The following is a 20,446-nucleotide window of genomic DNA, read 5'->3' as shown; positions in this document are numbered from 1 at the left end:
CAACTTTTGTTTGGTGACTACAGTTAGAGCTTTACTAGGCACAGTTTCGCAATATGAAATATGACAACAGCACACATAATTCCCAAGTCAAACCTCAAACGGTCAAAAACATTCTACTTAATTAACCCATATCTAACTATAGATCCACCTCCAATCTTTTAAGTGATCCCTGATCAGATTATCAACAAATTAAGCTCAAACGGTCAAAAACATTAACTGTTGGATGAGTTGATTAATTCTCCAAAGCCAATCAAAGTTGCAAAATTGCGCCTCTGCTTTTTCGGAAGTCTTTTAAGTGCTGTGAGCCTCATCTCTGAACTTAAGCTGATCCATTTTGGTCCATATTAGAATATGACTAGAAAATAAGGACATACCAACAAATTCATTCATCAAAAGAGAATAGACTTAAGAAAAAATAACCCCCCCCAAAAAAAATAAATATAGATATTGGAATTATATTTGTCCGTAAAAGGGCAACTATGTAATTTTAATAGGACAAATGTACCGGAATTTTAGCCTGACAATTATCTCTATTTTTCCTTCTTGTCCATTTCGTCAAGTTTGTCAGGAATCAGGATTGCGGAGATTGTCACGTGATTTTCCATCACATGTTTTGTACTCACGTGCACGTACTGACAAATGGTTGTCGTACACGTGTGTTACGGAATCTCGCCAGGTGATCCTCATCGCGCTTTCAATGCGTACATCATACTTGGCTTTAACTTTTTGTTTTTGGTTTTCAAGTAATTATTTATTTTATGGGCGTGAGTCGCGTGACCGTTGATTCATCATCAGTGGTAAGAAACAACTTCTGCTCTAAAGCAAAAACATCGGTGATATTTTTACATCCCACACTTTTTAAAAATCACCTTTTGTTTAAAAAATAATTATATAAGTTTCAAGTAATTTTTTGAAAATTTTAAATAAAGAAGAATTGTAAGGAATTAGTAAATTAAATCTATCTTGATTTATTTTTTTGATTCATACTTTTTTAATTATATTTTACTACTAAAACTGCTTTAACCTAAGTTTAAATTAACTATTTAACCTTTGTTAAGGTAAAAATATAAAAGAAATTTACTTTAACTCTAACATTTTAAATTTTTATATAAAATTTATTTTTCTACATGATGTGTCAATACTACTTTATTAATATGATTATTAATCTTTAATTAAATTAGCATAATGTCCTTTTAATACAATACTCATGTACATTATGGATTGCCAAATTTATACCATTTATATGTAGGATATTTAAAAACGTTAGATTATAGGTCATAAAATTAAATACCTAAATTATTAGATAAAATAACACATATTTCTTAGGGTAATTCGATCATTTTATATCGTAAGGATAATACAGTCAAATAAAAAGTATTTTAAAGCAACCTTAATGGTAAAAAACGGTCAAAAAGAAAAGAAAAAAGCTAGAAGAAGGATTTAACTGGTTAATCGTACAATTTTTTTTGTTGATTTATAATTATTAAAAATAATGAAAACATGTCGTAAATATTTTTAGAAGTATGACGGGTTTTCACAAATAGTGGAGTGGAAATATCTTCACCTAAAAAAAAAAAAAAATAAATGGTAACAACTTTACTGTTATTTAATAGGCCATCAGATTAGACTAAAATGCAAGATTTCCCGCTAAAAACCTCTTTTATTAGCTTTATCTTAGGAAAAGTATAGATTCTCTTCTCTAGTTTAGCTAGGAATGGCAATGGGCACCACCCACAGTGGGTTTATCATTAACAAACTCAATCCCGCTTAAAATTTAAATTACCAAACCCATTCGTTGTGGGTTTTGGCAATTATAAAACTTGCGATGGTAACCAACATATTTTTTACAAGTTTACATATTTAAATCACAAAGGTTCAATATGTAAATTTATACTAATAACCTAAAATTCCAAAATAACATACTCGATTTTAAATTTAACTAATATAAATGAAAAATTAAAATTTCAATATCAATTCAACACAAATTCTCAAATTTAAGTATAAAACACACAAATCCATAAAAAAAAATCACAAACTAGTCTCTAAAAATAACAATTATCATTTCATATTATCATTCAATATAAGCTCCAAGAGAAGATTTTCGTTTCATTCACTACCATTAGCACTATCTAACACAATTCCTAAATAATTATTAAGATTAATATTTTCTAAAGAATAAGTACTAATCCAACGAATGAATTTATAATAATGAAATAATCCATGCATTAAGTTAGAGAATAATAGTCTATACAAATTTTTAATAAGTATATGATAATCCATGCACACACTTTGCACTTTACATTATTTACTTTATATATTTTTAAATTGAAATATTTTTAAAATAAATAAAATTAAAAGTATTTAAAAAAAAGATGCAGGTTGGCAGATATCCATACGAGTATCCACCAGATATTTGGCTAATACCAAACCCACCAACAATCTAGTGCTTGTTTCCATTTATAGTACCAAAGCAGCCTGTAACTCATAAAATTACCCACAACGAGCGGGTTTCAGTGGGTGGATTTGTGCAAATTTGCGAGTTTGCGGATACCATTGCCATCCCTAAGTTTAGCCAAGAAAGACTTGCACTCAAACTCAATAAGGTTGCTACACTTTCTCCCTTCTAGTTTGGCCAAGAGACACTTGCAATCAAATTCAATAAGGCCGCAACACTTTCCCCACTCATGTTAACTTGTAAATCTCTATTACTATAATATGTTAAATTTTAGAAACAAGTTCATAATATCGTTGGTCAATTTAAGTAACTTTCTTGACCTTGAAACAATTTAAGTAAGTATTTAAGATATAATGTACAAATTTAAGTTGATTTAGGTTAAAAAAAGAAGTAATTTTAGAAATTTTATTCTACATTTAATTCAAAGTTTATGGGGATAGATAACAAATTTTATTAGAAGAAAATACTAAAATTATGTAAATTAAAAAGTGATCTTTTTTGAAAATTATACTCAAAAGGGGCTTGATTTATGGCTTTACACACACAAAAAAAAAATTGCTCTTTTAACTTTAACAAAATTGTTACAAAAGTTTGAACGAGGGATAAAGTGTAACAACCTTATCGAATTTGGACGCAAGTGTTTCTTGGCCAAACTAGTGGGGGTAAAAATATAGCAGCCTTATTGAGTGCAAGTGTTTCTTGGCCAAATTAGAGGGGACAAACTATAATTTTCCCTTATAACTTATTTGTTTCCATTCACAACTTATGTATTGTGTGTTAAAATATTCGACATGTATAACGACAATGTTAGTACCAATAACAAAAAACTTACTCTTCAACAAGGGACACTTATGACAATAATGTTATGATGTCATACTTAATTGGACCCTCATCTTATAAGATAACAACACAAAGAGAGGTGTAACACAAATATTTATATTACAAATTTACAATAAACGAATTAATTGAATTATTCAACTGACGAGCGAAGAGAAAAATAATTTATCATGATATTATTGAAAGATATCTCCACTCAACATGCATAAAATATATCAAAAACTATGAGGAAAATCTTTTAACAATCTCCATCATGAGTATAATAACAAATCACTTGTAGGGTTGTAAAAATATAAATTGCCATAATAGTATAATCCATGTTAGGTTTCTAATTTTCAAAAATAATCAAAATTACTTGAAATTGCTAATCAAATGCTTTCCAATTGCAAAAAAAAAAAAAAAAAAGATATTACGTTACTAAAGATTAGGGCTTGTTCGGTATCATTTTATAATAGTTATTTTCATTTTCGTTCCCTTAATTCAAGTGTGATACATGCCCAGTGGATACTTCCTAAAAATATGATAAATTAAAACTATGCACAAAACAAGAAAGGACAATTATCTACTGACCACCTATTTTTCTCACCTTTTCAAAAATACACAATTCTTAATTTTTTTTGCTGAGCTCCACTTGAAGTTATATATTTTTGCACTTGTCCACTGCCATCTTCAAACCGTTAAGACTTTGCTGACGTCAGATGGATAAAATGATAATTCTGTGCTTTAAAGACGACATCGTTTAGAATCTGAGATAAGGAAAAAAAAAAAGAAGGCGTAGTGGTCCACAGCACAACATGCAACGAAAACAACCATAGTTTATTCTCCACCACTATGCATGAAGAAGCAACAAAATCCTACCATTTTTCTTGTAGTTTCCATGCCTTTTTATCAATGAACCACACTTAAGTTTCAAATCTTTTGTTACTTCGAAGATTCAAAGACATTGAGAAAAATAGTGAGCTGTTAAGAAGTCGCAATGTTTTAGTTTTTAGGGGGTTTGAAGCTACAATCAAGTAAGTTTTGTTTTATTTATTTATTTTCATTTAATTTTTCATATGAAACAATGTTGTTTCCGATTTTTCTGTTGATTGTTGTTAATCGTTGTTACTTGAAACCCTAGAATATAGATTAGGTCGATTTGTAACAATTTTTTTGGGGGTAATGATAAATTGAGGAGGGCTTGCAAATGGATGAAAGATTGTGCTATTATAGCTAAATGCATGTTTATCCCCTGCCTACTAATGTATCTCTGCCTGTGGTATACGTATAAAATTTGGGGCTTTTGAAAATTTTTAGTTGTTGAACTATGGGCCGTGGTTTTTTGAAATATTTGAACCCCTAACTATATATGTGTCCATATCCCTCAGTCTCCTGGTGAAGATTTATTTGTTGCATGCAAAATTAGAATCTATGAAAAACTAGCTGCAATTTCGAATCTCACAAAGTCCAGCATGATGTTTGTTTCCATGCCTTTTTTTTTTTTTTTAAGTTTCTTACCTATAATAGTAATAATACATTAATAGGAAGACAATAAAAAAATAAAGAAAACAATAAAGATGTTTGAAATGACATTGTAAGTATCTGTTTGTGTTTATATAGTTTAGTAACTAACATTGTACTATAAAATATAAGAAGTTTAAATGATCAATACTTGGCTTCGTTTCAATACTCAAGAACTGTACAAGTGTTGAATCTTTGTTTTTTTTTTTGGGACATCCAGGATGTGACAAGTAGAGTTAGTGATATCCTTTTGAGGCATGAAGAAGAATTTTAGGTTGCTTGAACCTGATTGTACTATTGTAAAGATTAAGGATGCCGTTTTAAATATTATGAGTCCATATAGGTTAGATTCTGCTTAAAAAAATCTATTAAATGTTATGAACCCAGGGAATAAGGTTAAAATTGCACTGGATTCAGATTTTGGGTTAGAATGTTTACTTAGAATTCATCAAGCATTGGGTGTCAATACTCTTACAGTTGAAGTTACACCAGTGTTGTACCATTAGTTTCAAGATTCTGCCTTACTGCAAGCATTATTGACTAACCTAGGAGTTGTATTGCCTGATGAACTGTTTAATAAGTTAAATGATTATGTGGGAGAAACTGTTGTTGGGAGACAAGCTTTTGTTAGGAAAGCTGTTGTTGAGGGACAAGCTACTGTTGGGGCTCATGAATCTAATAAATATACATTACTATTGACTACTCAGACAAAAATGATTGCAGCGATGATGATGTTAATGCAGAAGTGATGTAAGTCGAAGTTGATAGAACTGTTGAAGCTACTCTTGTTGATGAGGATAATAAAGGCATTGCTGAAGCTGAAGTTGATTCTGATTCAGATGGTAGTTTATCTAATGATAAAAAGGAGGTAAAAAGGGTTGTTGATTCTTTTGATGATGATATTGAGCTCAGCACTGTCAATTTGACTAATTACGTACAACATCATGAGTATAAAGTGGGTGTTCATAGGAAAAATAGGCTAAAATTAGGACATGTGTTTAAAGATGTTACTCATTTTAGAGAAATAAAGATTATTAAGAAAGGGTTTGTCATTACAACAATATATAGTGAGCCAAGAAGATTTATGGGTACTTGTAAAGAGCCTGGCTGTCCATGGTTTGTGGCTGGTGAAAAATTAAATAATGGAACTAGTTTCATATTGCGAGAATACAATAAGAAGTATAAGTGTAGACTTACCAGCAAGACAGTGAAAGTTACTTATGCTTGGGTAGCTACTAAAATAAAAAGTCAGGTTGCTTTTAACCCGAATGTGAAGATTGATCTTTTGAAGAATTATATGCAAGAGACTTATGGTTTGAAGATTGAAAAGATAACATTGTATCGGGCTAGAGCAAAGGCACGACTGGAGGTATTTGAGGATCATTCGAAGGGATATCAGAAATTGTTTGAGTATGCTGCAGTCATTTACAAAGCTAATCCGAGAGCAATATACAAGGTGTTGTGTGATGTTGTTTCTATACCCGATAAGGTATTATTCAAAAGATTTTTTGTTTTGTTTCCAGCGCAAAGAAATGCATTTCTTAATGGTTGTAGACCTTTTATTGGAGTAGATAGATGTCACTTGAAAGGTAAATATGGTAGAGTTTTGTTAGCCGCTATTGACATGGATGGTAATGATAGGATTGTCCCTTTGGCAGTATGTATTTGTGAGATTGAGAATACAGAGACATGAGGATGGTTAATGGAGCACTTACATAGCTATCTGGATGATAGAATGCATGTGACTTTTATCAGTGATAGACAAAAGGGGCTAATTAATACGATTTCAAATACATGGCCTACTGCTTATCATAAGGCATGTTCTAGGCATGTTTATGCTAATTTTTCCAAGTCATTTGCTGGTGCACAGTTGAAATAACTATTTTGGAAAGCTACTAAGAGCTGTAACAAACATGATTTTGCTGAGGCAATGGTAGAGATAAAGACTGTAAAAGAGGTTGAATTTGAGTGGTTGGAAAGAGAACTACATGGTTATAATTGATTGATGCACACTTATGACAGAAAATACATGGTAGACCGAACTGAAAACAATGCATCGGAGTGCTTCAACAAATGGATATTACCTTACCGAGATAGACCTTTCTTGACAATGCTTGAAGAATCAGATGTAGACTTATGAAATGGTTTACAAAGAGAAGAAATAAGGCAGCCACTTGGAAAAGACAGTTGACATCTAAAGTTTGGAGAGAGTTGGACAAAAAAAGAAAGCTTGCATAGAAAATGATTGTATAAGCTTCTAGTGAGTTGAATTTTCAAGTCATAGATATAGCCTATAATCCATCTAGGAGGTTTGTGGTGAAGTTAGAGACCGGAACATGTGATTGCGGTTATTGGGAAATTTCCAGCCTCCCTTGTCAACATGCGATGGCTGCTATTAGATATACAAGACATGCAATTGAGGAGTATGTTCTAACATGGTTTACTAGATAGGCTTACCTTAACACAAATTCAGTGATGTTTAGCCCTTTTCTGGATCAGTGTACATAAAAGCGTAGAGAAAGACCATTAGTTGATACACCAATTGTGTAGAAGAAGGTTGGAAGGCCTAAAAAATCCAAGAAAAGAGCAGAAAATGAGCATCGAAAAGAGAAAAAAAATTCTTTGTTATTTGTTCATTATGTGGTGGCTCCAACCACAATGTGAGGTCTTGTCCATTAAGGTAATTTGTTGTAAGGACAAATAGAGTTAAAAACAGTAATTCTCAGGTATACTTAATATTATACTACTATTTTTTAGTAGCTTATTATTATACATTATATGCAACTGTTATTATTTATTATATGTATACTATCGTTAAATAACATATATCATATTTTGTCGGCATCAACTACTTCAAGTTAGTCATTAAATGCTTCACAACAGGCAATAAAGAGAAAAAAACAAGTGCTAACTTGCATATATATTTCATTTTTTGTGGCTGTCTAGTTTGCTTTTTGCATAACATAAGATTAATTTATAAATCAACATGTTTTACAGGCATCAGAAGCAAAGTCAACTGATTTAGAAGTTGCTGCATCACAGACAGCAAGAAAGGTGCTATCTTCATTGCATGTTTGTATATTTTTGTTCTTTTTGTTTAAGTTCTTAAACTAACATAACATATATTTAGATAACAAGTGGTCCAGTTAGAGTTCTAATGCTGGAACAAGGAAAAAAAGGCTCAAGCTAGTTCTGGAGATGTTGGAACAAGAAAAAGGCAATCAAGTTTGGGACTGACACAATCCCAAAATCCATCTCAAGGTTCAAATGTGATAGGTTTTTTGTAATGATGAATGAGAACAAACTAAACTTGTTTGAACTTGCTATTTTGGTTGTTATTTTGGAATATTGCTAATTATTTTGAAATATTGCTGGTTATATGGCTGCTAATTATTATTTGGGTTATATTTTGATGATATTATTAATGGTTATTTCAGATTTTTTTTAGATAATTAGATATGTTATTTTCAATTTATTATGGTTGAAGTTATATTATGTACAACGTATTATAGCGCAATCAAGTCTAGAAAATTAGGACATAATTAAGTTCATTTCATTCATACATATTTTGTAGGTTATATTACATTTTAGTAAACACAATTGCACAGACACATGCTAGCATAATTATTATACATTTAAGCCTTCCTTTAGTGACCCTTAGCCTTTTCTTTATCTTCAGCACAACATCAACTAGAACCTTAACTACATTTAGCTCTAAATTTTGATTATCTGCCATCTCACTACAAGAAAAATGACCTATCATGACAGTCCTCTGTGTGACAGTTTTGGTCTGCAGAGCTACTACGATAGATGGATGATAAATTTTTTTTCTATCATTCATTTATGACATACTTGTGCTAGAAATTTCATCTATCAAGCACTTATGATAGACTGATGATAAATTATTTGGTTATCAAGAAGTAATGACAAGTTTGTGATATAATTTTGATCATCAAATAGCTTTTTTATTTTGACTTTATTTCACAAGGTTGACTGAAAATTTTAAAATAAATGAAAAAAATAAATAAAGAATAAACGGTACCGTTTGGATTAAAAGTTTCTCTTCGGACAAGAAACGACACCGTTTAGATTGAAACTAAATAAAAACAAAACCCTCTTCAGTTTTCACTAATCCATTTTTTTTCCCTAAGTGTCGGCACTCTCACTCACTCTCGTCTCTCGCTCAGTCACTCTCGTCAATCTCACACTCACAAAGCCCTTTTCACCCGAAATCCTTGCATGGGCACTGAACCACTGCTGCCATTCTCTTGTATTTCACTATCAATTTTGGCTCTCACCGAGAACTATATGGAATACCCACCAAACGCATGTGCTACTACTATTGAATTTCAATACGCTAACTGAGAACCCACGCTCACCCACTATTGTAACCGTTTGATCAATACAGGTAAATAATATTTCTAGTGTTGTGTTCCATTTCAATTTTAATGTTCTTGTCAAACTCGAACCCTATATATGTAAATTTAAAAACCCTAGATGTGTTCTTGTCAAATTCGAACCCTACACACCTAAATCTTGTAAAACCTAGATGTTTTCTTGTCAAATTTGAACCCTGTACGTGTAAAACTTGAAAATCCTAGGTGTGCTCTTGTTAAATTTGGATCTATTTGATTGGTCTTCTATGTTTCTTTATTTATGGAATTTTAAACATTTATTTGATTTTTTTGGAATTTAATTATTATAGTTTTATTGTTAAATTAATTTGATTTAGACTGTAAAGATCCTTGCCAATTTAATCGTGATGGGTGTTGGGATATTGTCTAGGCTGCTTTATCATTGGGGTTTTCTAATAACTAATTTTTTTTCACTTTTTTGTGGATGCATGGAACTATATATATAGATAGTTCTCAAATTCGTTCACTGTGATGCAAAGTCTTTTTTTTTTCAATTTCATTGGTTAAATTCACTAATTCGTTGAAATTAGTGGTGATTGTGGGCCGAGTCGCATGTGCAGGAAGTGGTGTCAGGTCTGGGCGCATATTGCGTCATGCACTTGGTGGGCAATTGGTATTGTTTCTATTGTGTGTGTTGGAAATAATGTCAATATCATCCAACCAATGTGTGTTTCCAGTGGCTATTTTTGCACCGAGCAGAGAATTTATTATTACATCAGAGTTTCTCTTTTGGGTAATGCAGGTATTGACTAGTTTATTTCCATTTTCATTTGTCTTGAGGGAATGTTATCAATTTTTCGATCTTACAAGATATTGATTGATACATATGTGTACAATACATTAAAAATCGTTAAACATTTTGCTCTTAGTTACAATTTTGAACGAATGTCACATGGAAAGATCCTCTAAGAATATCAATAGTATTGTGGTTTCTACTCAATTTCCACTCTCCGCACTCATATGAGCATGGTTTGAATCTCAGGCCTTTTGTACCATTAAAAAATTTATACCAATTAACAACATAGCTTGCTAGCACCACAAATTGTTTCAACTCCAAGGCAGAGAATTCCTAGAAGATATATACATATTGATATATACTTGCATGTAGCCGTATGCTCACTACCTTCGAATTGGGGATATAGTCATTATTTTTGTATTCCCTCCAAGTGTTTGATAAAAAGCATGAATGAATCTTGGCTATTTAATTATTGCAGGCCATTTTTACCTATGAGGAGCGAAGGAATATGAAGCTTATTATATTCATTCACAAAGCAAAGCTGATACAATTCATGGCAAAGCTTGATGAGGTGTTGTATTTAATCTTGCTCATGAGATCAATTACCTATCTTGTTGGACTTTATTCTTGTAATTAAGGTCCATCCAAAGTTGATGGCTTGTTTGTCAGAAAGATAATCTGAAGACTATGATTGATTACTTGCGGGCCGATGGAAATGTCTCCATGATTGGTTTATGAGGTTGTTAAATTACTAAATAGGTATATTTACTTTTCATGAGCTTTATCTTCGTTTTTCCATTATGGAAATGTCTCTATGATTGTAACTTTTAACACGTGGAACTCCTGAACCCTATGTTTAGTTATATACTTATATTGGGACTTGTATAAATTAATATGATAGTTTTATTATTATTATTATTAGTAATAGTAGTAGTAGTAGTAGCAGCAGCTACAAAAGATCAAAAGAACTTAAAGGTGTGGCTTGTGGCTTTCTTGCTGTTTGGGCTTTAACTGCTGCCTCACTTGTAATTGTTGCTAATCTGGTGTGCCACGTCCTTTTCAGTGTAATTACATAAGTTAGTTTGCTTGATTAATTAATTAATTAGTTAGTGGATTGAATAGCCAGAGTACTACATTTTGCATAGGTCTGATGCTGGATGAATTTTCATGTCTTGGCTTTAGGGCTGCTGGAAGACTAGATTTTGCAATTTTGTTGCTGGAAGACTACATTTTGTGTAGGTTTGTTGCTGGATGTTGCTGAATGCAGAGTACTTTACTTGGTTTTGGATTGGCCTTTGTTGTCTATTGGCTTGACTTTGGAATATGGATTAACTAATGTAGTGTACTTTGGATATTTTTATGGTTAATAAAGTTTACTAATTTAGTTCATTGGTTTTGGATTTAATTGCATTTAGTAATTTATTTTCTTTCATATAATTTTAATAATTTAAATTTTTAAATTTCATAACTTTTATTTTAAATTAATAAATAAAATAAATAATCAATTTTTTCAAAAAAAATGTGATAGAAAATACTAGTCATACACACAATTGATATCCCAAAAAAAAAAAATACAATCCAAAAATTTCTAAAAAAATGAAAATATAAAATAAAAAAATAATTTCCCTCTTCTAAGTAGTATGACATAATTATGATAGGTAAAATCTATCACAACTTGTGACGCGATTTTATCTGTCATCTTTTCTTGACGCTGGCTATAATGACAATAAGGATAATTGTCATCTACCCCCTAAGATGACAGGTTTTACCTATCATAATAGGTCATTTTTCTTGTAGTGTCTGGTCACTACTATTAGGGTATATGAGAGCTTCAGTTGTAAACCATTGCCAAAACTTGCATTTATTGAACTTGTATGACCAAAACATTGCTTTACGATTCTGTGGTATAGTGGAAACTATAACACATGCCTACACACCACACCAGCAGTAAAGTGGAGTGCATTTAACTTTTCTATGTGGCCGTCCACTGGCTGCAAAACTTAAATTATAACTTGATGTCATTTTTGAATTGAATGTGTGGATGATGTGTTTGAATGAATGGTTGAGTAGATGCTGCCTTTGAATGAATAAATGTTTGATTGGTTATGATGTTTAAAAGTGTAGATAATGAATTTCAATGAATGGCACAATTGTTTGCTTGAATGTGTAGAGATGAGGTATGTACTGTATGAACAAATTTTAGATTGTATGAGCAGATTTATATGGATGATTGTCAGTTATGGCTGGTTGTGAGTAGCTTGTATAATTGCTTGAATGGCACAGGTCTCATGCATGCTCGTTACTGGGTTCATGGGTTTATATACCCAAAATTGTAGCCGTTGGGAGGTAACAACTATAATGTTAAATGTAATTTTTTTGTGTTTATTTAAGGTAAGTAGGCAATTTTTCATTTGGGGGGTAAAAAAGTAATTTGGATAATATTTCGTTAGTTTTCTTAACAGTTTGAAGACAGCATTGGACATGTACAAAAAAATATAACTTCAAAGAAACTCAACCAAAAAAAATTATGAATTATGTATTTTTGAAAAAAGTGAGAAAAAAACAAGTGGTTGGTGGATAATTGACCAACTTGAAGCCACACGATAATAATAAATAAGAAAACAACTTTATTACGTTTTACCTATTCCATAGAATAAACTACACTTTTTTCCAACACATTATAAATCCCCTTTTATCATCTTCGTCTATGTTTTCTTTCTCATTTATCAGCACAGATTCTTCTTCATCTTTCTAACATTTATCTCTACTTTCTTCCTCTTTTGTAGCTATTTTATTCATCATCTTTCATCCTCATATTTCATCCTCTTCTTCTTTCAAAACCAAAATTTCAAGTATTTTTGTAAATTCTCACCCTATTTTTTTTTTCTCATACATAATTCTACTTAAATTTTTGGATTCATCTAACATTTTCTCATTCCCCATCTCTATTTTTTCAGTTCTTGAACAAAAAGTTTTTGAAATCACTATATATATATATTAATTTTATCATATTTTATTCTCTTAAACTCTCTCACAAGTAGGCAAGTTGGATCTTCATTTCCCTTCCTATATATTCTTAGTTTTTTTTTATCCTTTTTCCCCTTAAAAGCATGTGGGTGAGAGTTGTGGGGTGCTTCATTTGAGAGTATGCGTGGCCATATTGTGTTGCAGCACTTATTCTTTAAATAACGGAAAACATATGAATTGCAAGCAAATGAAATTTTAATGTATATTTTTATTTGCTTGTTATGGAGAAGACATAACAAGAAAGCAATTGGAAAAGACATGGTGTAATTATGGTAATATCATCATTTTTAGAATTTTATTGCTAACTTATTTATTGTAAATCTATATTTATTTAAAAATTTAATTGTAGCTGTGGAGATTAAGCAAATTAATTTTATATTATTTTTCATTATTTCAACTTTTTAACTACAATTATGACTTGAATGTTTTTAAAAATTGTTTCTAAAATTAATATTCCTAAACACATATTTAGTTATTTTCAAATTTTTCAATTGGCTATTGAATATATATTACTAATTTTATATTTTAAATACATAATATAAAAAATAATACCAAATATATATTCAATTTCCGAAAACAATAATTTTAAAATATTATTTTCATTCTCATTTTTGTATAATAAAAATGTCAAATGAAAAGAATATCGAAATGTGCCCTATTTTGTAACAATAAGTATGACAATATTTAGTAAAAGCTATTTTTAAAAATAGTACTACCAAACACATATCTATTGTTTTGGTCCTTCTAAATTATGTCTACCGTACCGAACACATATTACTGTTTTCAATTTTAAAATACAATAGATAGAAAATAATACCAAGCACATACTTTTATTCAAAATATAGAAAATACAAGACATCGTTTATTTTAAAAAATACTAACCTAAAAATAATAATGAACCCCTAAATTATGGGGAAACACTAATTGAATTATACATTTTTAGGAACTTCCAAAAATGATAACTAAAAAAAAAGCATTTTCAAACTTCTAAAAAAAAATGTGTCGTTTGAGTTTTGGGTTACTGCATGTTTTATTTATATATATTAAAACCCAAATATTCAAATAAGCTCAATCATGGCATGTTTGTTGAACATGTGCATGCATGTGGCTAGCATGCAACTTTTGATTCTTGGCATAAATTTGTTGAATAAGTGTTTGACTCTTAGCATAAATTTGTTGAATAAGTGAGAGATATAAGTAAGTGGGAGACACACAATGTTTGACTTTGGGACCAAAGTAGAAAGTTGAGTAAAAATATATATTATTTTAATGCTCACCATTATTGATTTTTGGGCATTACTTGGCCTATAAATAGAGGTTTTAATTGCCCTCTTCATCCATCCCATTTTCTTCAATTCGAGTGAGAGAGTAAAGAGGTGTAAGTTGAGAGTGTTGAGAGCTTTTAGCTCTAGTTCTAGTGTTTTTTAGAGTTTGAGTGTATTGGGGTTTTGAGTTGTGAGACAAAACACTACAATACTTGTAACTTCTTTTCACTAGTAAAATATTTCCTTCTGTTTTTGTCCGTGGATATAGGTTAAAAGTCGAACCATGTAAATTTTAATGTCCTTATGTGATCATTATTTCTCAATTTTACTTTAATTGTGTGTTTATTACACCTGCTAATTTTCCCAACAATGTCTTATCACTTATCGTTATTAAACTAATCTTTGTCTATAGTCTTTACTCATGTGTATCAATAACTTATTCTTTTTGGGTTTGGTTTATGATATATTGAAAGGTAGTGGCAGATACATACACGTAAATTAGGGGGGGTTTAATTTAAAAAAAATTATTTAATTTGGGTAGCTTAACTTTTTTACTGTTTACTTGAGCATATTTGAAGTATGAAAAACTCAAACTCTATTCTTTTATTTAAAATTTTAGAAAAAATAATAAATTATTTATTTTAAATATTGGGCTCATTGTGGCCTTTTTTTTTTTAATGTAGTTTGTAAAATATAATCTTTTTTTTGGGTAATCTACACGAATATCTTAAAAAAAGAAAATCATGTAGCTATTTTGATTCGAACTAAGTTTCCAAAATTATTAAATAATACTCTCACCACTAGAGGCCTAATTTTATGTGCGCCATCGCGCACCATAATTGGACGTATGTCGAGTTTCTATCAGTAGGAAGATGTGTGTGCACACCTAAAGAGAGTTCCTTACCATTAAACTATAAACACTTGGTCAAATTTTTTTATTTGACTGTTTTAAAAAGACCTTAGAGTATACATATACTTCAAAAAAAAAACAAATTGGCACAGAAAGAGTGAAGCCCCTGCTTAGCCTTATCAGGTCAGAGGAAATGTGGACATGTTTAAATTTTAAAACTTACGAAACTCTTCTTCCTTTAGTGACCAGTTGTCTTCAATGATTTCCCCATTTGGAGAGATTCCCAAGTTGTTTTTATTTGGTAGTCTAATCTTATCATAATAGCTAATCTTTTGTTTGTGAGTGCAGCACACGTATTGACCATTGTCAACCAATGCATGCTCAATGAAAGGTTCCTTGGTGTGGTTGACTGGTCGTTTTGTTGAAGCATTGATCATTGACTCAGCAAATATAAATGCGGTGTTCATGGTGCATCATGTAAAGTTGATTCCTGCACTAAAATTATAGAAAACAAAGTTAAGTTGATGCAACGTTGACATGGATTGAATGTTCCCACAATGACTATCAATAATAACGTGGCTTTTTCTCAAAGAATGCTACTATAGATTTGACATTAGTGGGCAATATGCAAATTGTAGTGGAAGCCTTTTGCATGCCAAAACAAAATTGGCGTCATATCTAACCTAAAGGTGCTGAAGAGAAATGGAATTTACAAAATTTTGGTTAGTTCGTATGGCTAGAAAATGAAATGAAAATGAGAAATTATTCTTGGCTACCAATCATGAAATTAATATTTCTTCTTTTATTATTGATGATTTGTGGAATCACTTTGATAATCCAATAAGAGGTTGCGTGATTTCATACATATAAAATTTGAGTAGAAAAGAAATTTTAGTTTAAGTAAAATCGGTCTTGTGACCCACCAATATAATTTTTAAGTTGATATTTATATAAATTCTAAATCATCCCTTTTTTTTAATTAAAATTAAAAAGTTTAAATTGAGATGAGAAATTTCGCTCACCTCCTTTTATTATTATTCAAACTTAAGGGATTGCGGACGCGAAATGTATTCACAGTAAAGAACGGATATAAATAACGTTTGCGGCAATTTAACTACTATCACTAGATAAAAATGCATTATGTAATAACTAAACTTCAACTCATCAATACACTATTAATTATACACAAATTAAACATGGCACATGAAATAAAGCCTATGTTAAATTTTTGGCGCATTTATTCTTATCTGCTAGAACTTTCTGCAACATTGATCATGTGTCGGCCTTGTCAGCAGGACACATTGAGATATGAGTGTGTGTCGAGTATGCCAACATATAAATAAAATAATGCCATCATTGTTCTTTCTCTGTGATTTAATTTCACGATAATTGTATACACTTTGCCGTGTTTATAAGATAAGGAATTTCACATGCCAATATTATTCAAATAAGAATGTTTTTTCCCCCATTGCCCTTTGCATGCATGCATAATGCAAGGCATGCCATGCATGATGACAATTCAAGACACAAATCGTGATGCATCTGGATTTCAATCTTCAAATTCAATCCCCTAAAATTACGCAGGACATGATTGAAACCGGATGCTAATTAATTAATTCCACTCTTTTTAATACAATATCTACAGAATTAATCGGTTGGCACCATTGATGGATTCGATGTTCTCCTCTTCCTCATCAAACAAATATTTTATAGTTTTGCTGGAGAAGGAAAACTTCCTTCGAGTAGCCAAGAAAAGAAAAATGAAAAAGGAATTTAATTGGTTCAGAAAGTCCATTTTGTAAACTTGGTCAAATGTTTTTTTTTTTTTTTCTGTCTGCCTTGATTTTGCTGGCTCTGAATTGTCCCATATTGACCTGAACTTGGGTGTCCCCTCAATATTTTATTTTTATTTTTCCTAAACGCGGATAGATACATGGTTTGAGACTTAGGTGGCGTTTGTTTTTTTGTCTGAAATCTGAATAGACCTGAATTAGTCTAAATTCTGAATAGATCTGAATGTCTGAATCTGAATAATATGTTTATTATTTTGTCTGAATCTCGAAAAATAAGTATTAAATTGTTTATTTTTTTCAACTAAAAAAGTTGAAAATATGTACTTTTACATTTGTATCCTTATTAAATTTAAATGTCAAATAAATAATATATTAAATACCACAATATTTTAACATTTATAAGTAAAACTATATTCAAGTGAATACTAATTATTTTAGAATTTTAATATATAAAATACCATAAATTTCAAATTTTATCGTATTTAATATAAGAAAGAAAAAATAGGGATATTTTTATGTGGGGTAAATGTCTATGGGTGAGTTTTGGGATAGACATGAAAATAAATTATAAAACATGGATATTTTTGACATTAGTAAGTAATTAACTTAATTCAAATTTCTCCATTAAGTAAAAAGCCAAAAAAATTGGCTTATTTTATTAAGTCAAAATTATCTAAAAAGTCTCATTAAGTTATAAAAACAAACACCTATAATTAACTTAATTAATTAAGTTAAGCCACTTTAAGTTATTAAGTTAAAAAAAAAACACCGCCTTACCCTCCATATTGAAAGAGGCGTGTTTAATTTTTATTATAAAGAGACACTCGAACATTTTTACCGACAAGATGAAATCCTTTATAATTATTATTTTTATTATTATTATTTAAAGGTATATATACTTAGATGGACTAAAAACATGATTTTTAGGTGTTTCTATATCTTTCAAGAAGGAAATTTTGTAGCATTAACTAATCAGAGATTATCTTGTTTTCTGTACATTTGGTGAGATGTTCCACCAATTGTTATTCGCCAAAAAAATTATTTGAGGATGTTTGAAACTATTTTAAGTATTATTTATAACTTGACCTCTTATACATAATGCTTTTGTAATTCTCTTATGGGAAATTATCATTTTACTATCAAAATTTTACTGACATATCATGACAGTATCAAGGTTTGCCGAAAAGTGCATTTTACTACCAAAGTTTTGCACCGTTATCAATTCATTACCATTCCGTTAAGAAAAAGTTAATGTTTAACGGAAATTGAGTTAAAAGTCGATTTTACCCCCAAGAGTTTGATAGTAAAATGATAATTCCCCTAAAAATTCGGTAGTAAAATGATAATTCCCCTAAAAACTTAGTAGTAAAATGATAATTTATCTATTAAATTAACAGACAATTTTACTCTTACAGCTGAGAATGTCTTTGATGCCCTTATGACATCAGTAAATTTTTAACGTTGTTAATGGAATGGTAGTAAATTGATAACGGTGCAAAACTTTGGTGGTAAAATGTACTTTTCGGCAAACCTTGGTACTGATATGATATGTCAGTAAAACTTTAGTAGCAAAATGATAATATCCCTTCTCTTATTGTCTGTTTAATATATTTTTAGATTTAATTAAAAAAAAAAAACTTAAGAAGGATGATCGCTTTCGAGATTCAAACGTCTTCCCTTCCCCAAAAGTAAATATGCCACAAAAGTCATATTCAGGCACTCAAACATGCTAATGTGAATAAATGAGCAAATCAAAACCACAGAAAATTGTTGGAGGTGCCAATGTAATGGGTCTATCTCAAATTCAATGATCGAAGAGATGAGAAATTATAAATATCACACGTCATGTCCACGAACAGAAAGACAAAGGATTATGCTTCATAAGTCTGATATCAATTGCTATTTGTTTGACTTAAAAAGAAAGTTTTGTATTCTATCGAATTTGCTATTTATTTGACTTAGAAAGAAAGTTTTGTATTCTATCCAAGCTCTCTCCTTGAGCTTCGGGGCATGTAAATTTCAATGATGATGATTCTATTGGTACAAAAAAATTGAATCTCATTCACGTGAGTAAAGATAGACTTCAATTTTCATTTATGTCATTGATATTAAGAGAAGGTAAAATAAATTTTTGAAAAAAAAAAAGAGAGAGAGAGAGAGTGAGAGGGAGAAAGAAGGAAACCTAGAAAACGCTCTCTAGTAATAATCAATCAAGGGCTACAGCCAATTATATTATGAGTTTATGACCTGGATGACCTGTTTTAAGCTTTTGATAAAAATTGAGGTCTTAATTTGAATTTTAACTTTTAAGTAACAATAATATTAGTAACAATTATTATTATTATTTTTTATACAAAGCCACATGATTCATTTTCATTAATTGTATTAAATTTCATATATTTATCTAAGCAATATTCGACTCAAATGACACATCAATTTGTACACAATAGTTTGCATCTCCTACATTACTCTAATAATAGATAAGAAAATCATTAATATTAATCTTAATTCACATAAAAATTATTATTTAAGGTTTATCATTTTTATTTTTTAATGAAGAAAATTGTTTATTAATAAGTGTAAGTGTTTTAAGTTGTTCTTACATATCATTTTCAATAGATAATATAGTTAATCCAATATTTTTATTAATTAGGAGAAACTAGTGAACCTTCATTTTTATAAGATTGTTCTGGAGGTGTCATATTTTATAGCAAGATTTGGATTCAAAATTGAGTTAGAATTTTTGTTTAACTTTTAGAAAAATATAATTGGCAATTTTTGGATAAAAATATAAAATGAATTAAATTTTGACCGTATATTATTATATATGTAAGTGCGGCAAAAAAATTATGAACAATTGAGCAAAGCTCAGGTCAGCACTAGGTTTAAATTCTTTATGGTAACTTATTCCTTGACATGTGTCAAGTGAAATAAGGTAAAATAATTTTAAATTAGTGCCAATGCCAAATCAAGCTTGGAATTGTACCAACAAGGGGTTTCACTGGAAAAATAGAGAGATAGTATTAGCAATGGAGGTCCATTACCATTTTATGTGATTCGCTATAAATGTGTTCCCGAGCATTAAAGATTATATAACATACCATCATGGAAACGTTTCCATTCCTTTTAATTAGTGACATGATTTTTAAGTTTGAACGTTTAATTTATAAAAGAAAACGCAAAATTCAAGCAGAGATTAAGTAATAACTTTTACTGGCTATAAATAAATATCAATTGAGTTAATTTCCAGTAGAAAACGTAAAATTCCATGCTAAATTTTGGCTTCAGATATCTTTATGGAGACATAAGCAGAACTGTTGGTCGGTTTCTTCAATTCCATGTACGGACGGCAACCTCCGTGCAAGAAGCCACTCAAAGCTCAAGTGAGCAACATGTTGCCGTTTTGGCTTTCCGATTTGGTAGCCATGGCTTAACAATCTTTAACTTGATGCTCAAGCTAGCATCAGCTGCCCCAAATCTGAAATTTTCTTTCTTTAGCACCAAGAAATCAAATGACTCGTTGCTTTCGGCTTCCAAGTCTAGGCTTCCAGACAACATCAAAGTCTAT

The sequence above is a fragment of the Citrus sinensis genome, chromosome 8 (genome assembly GCF_022201045.2).
Source record: "Citrus sinensis cultivar Valencia sweet orange chromosome 8, DVS_A1.0, whole genome shotgun sequence".
Lineage (NCBI taxonomy): Eukaryota > Viridiplantae > Streptophyta > Magnoliopsida > Sapindales > Rutaceae > Citrus > Citrus sinensis.
Note: the sequence above shows the minus strand (reverse complement) of the source record.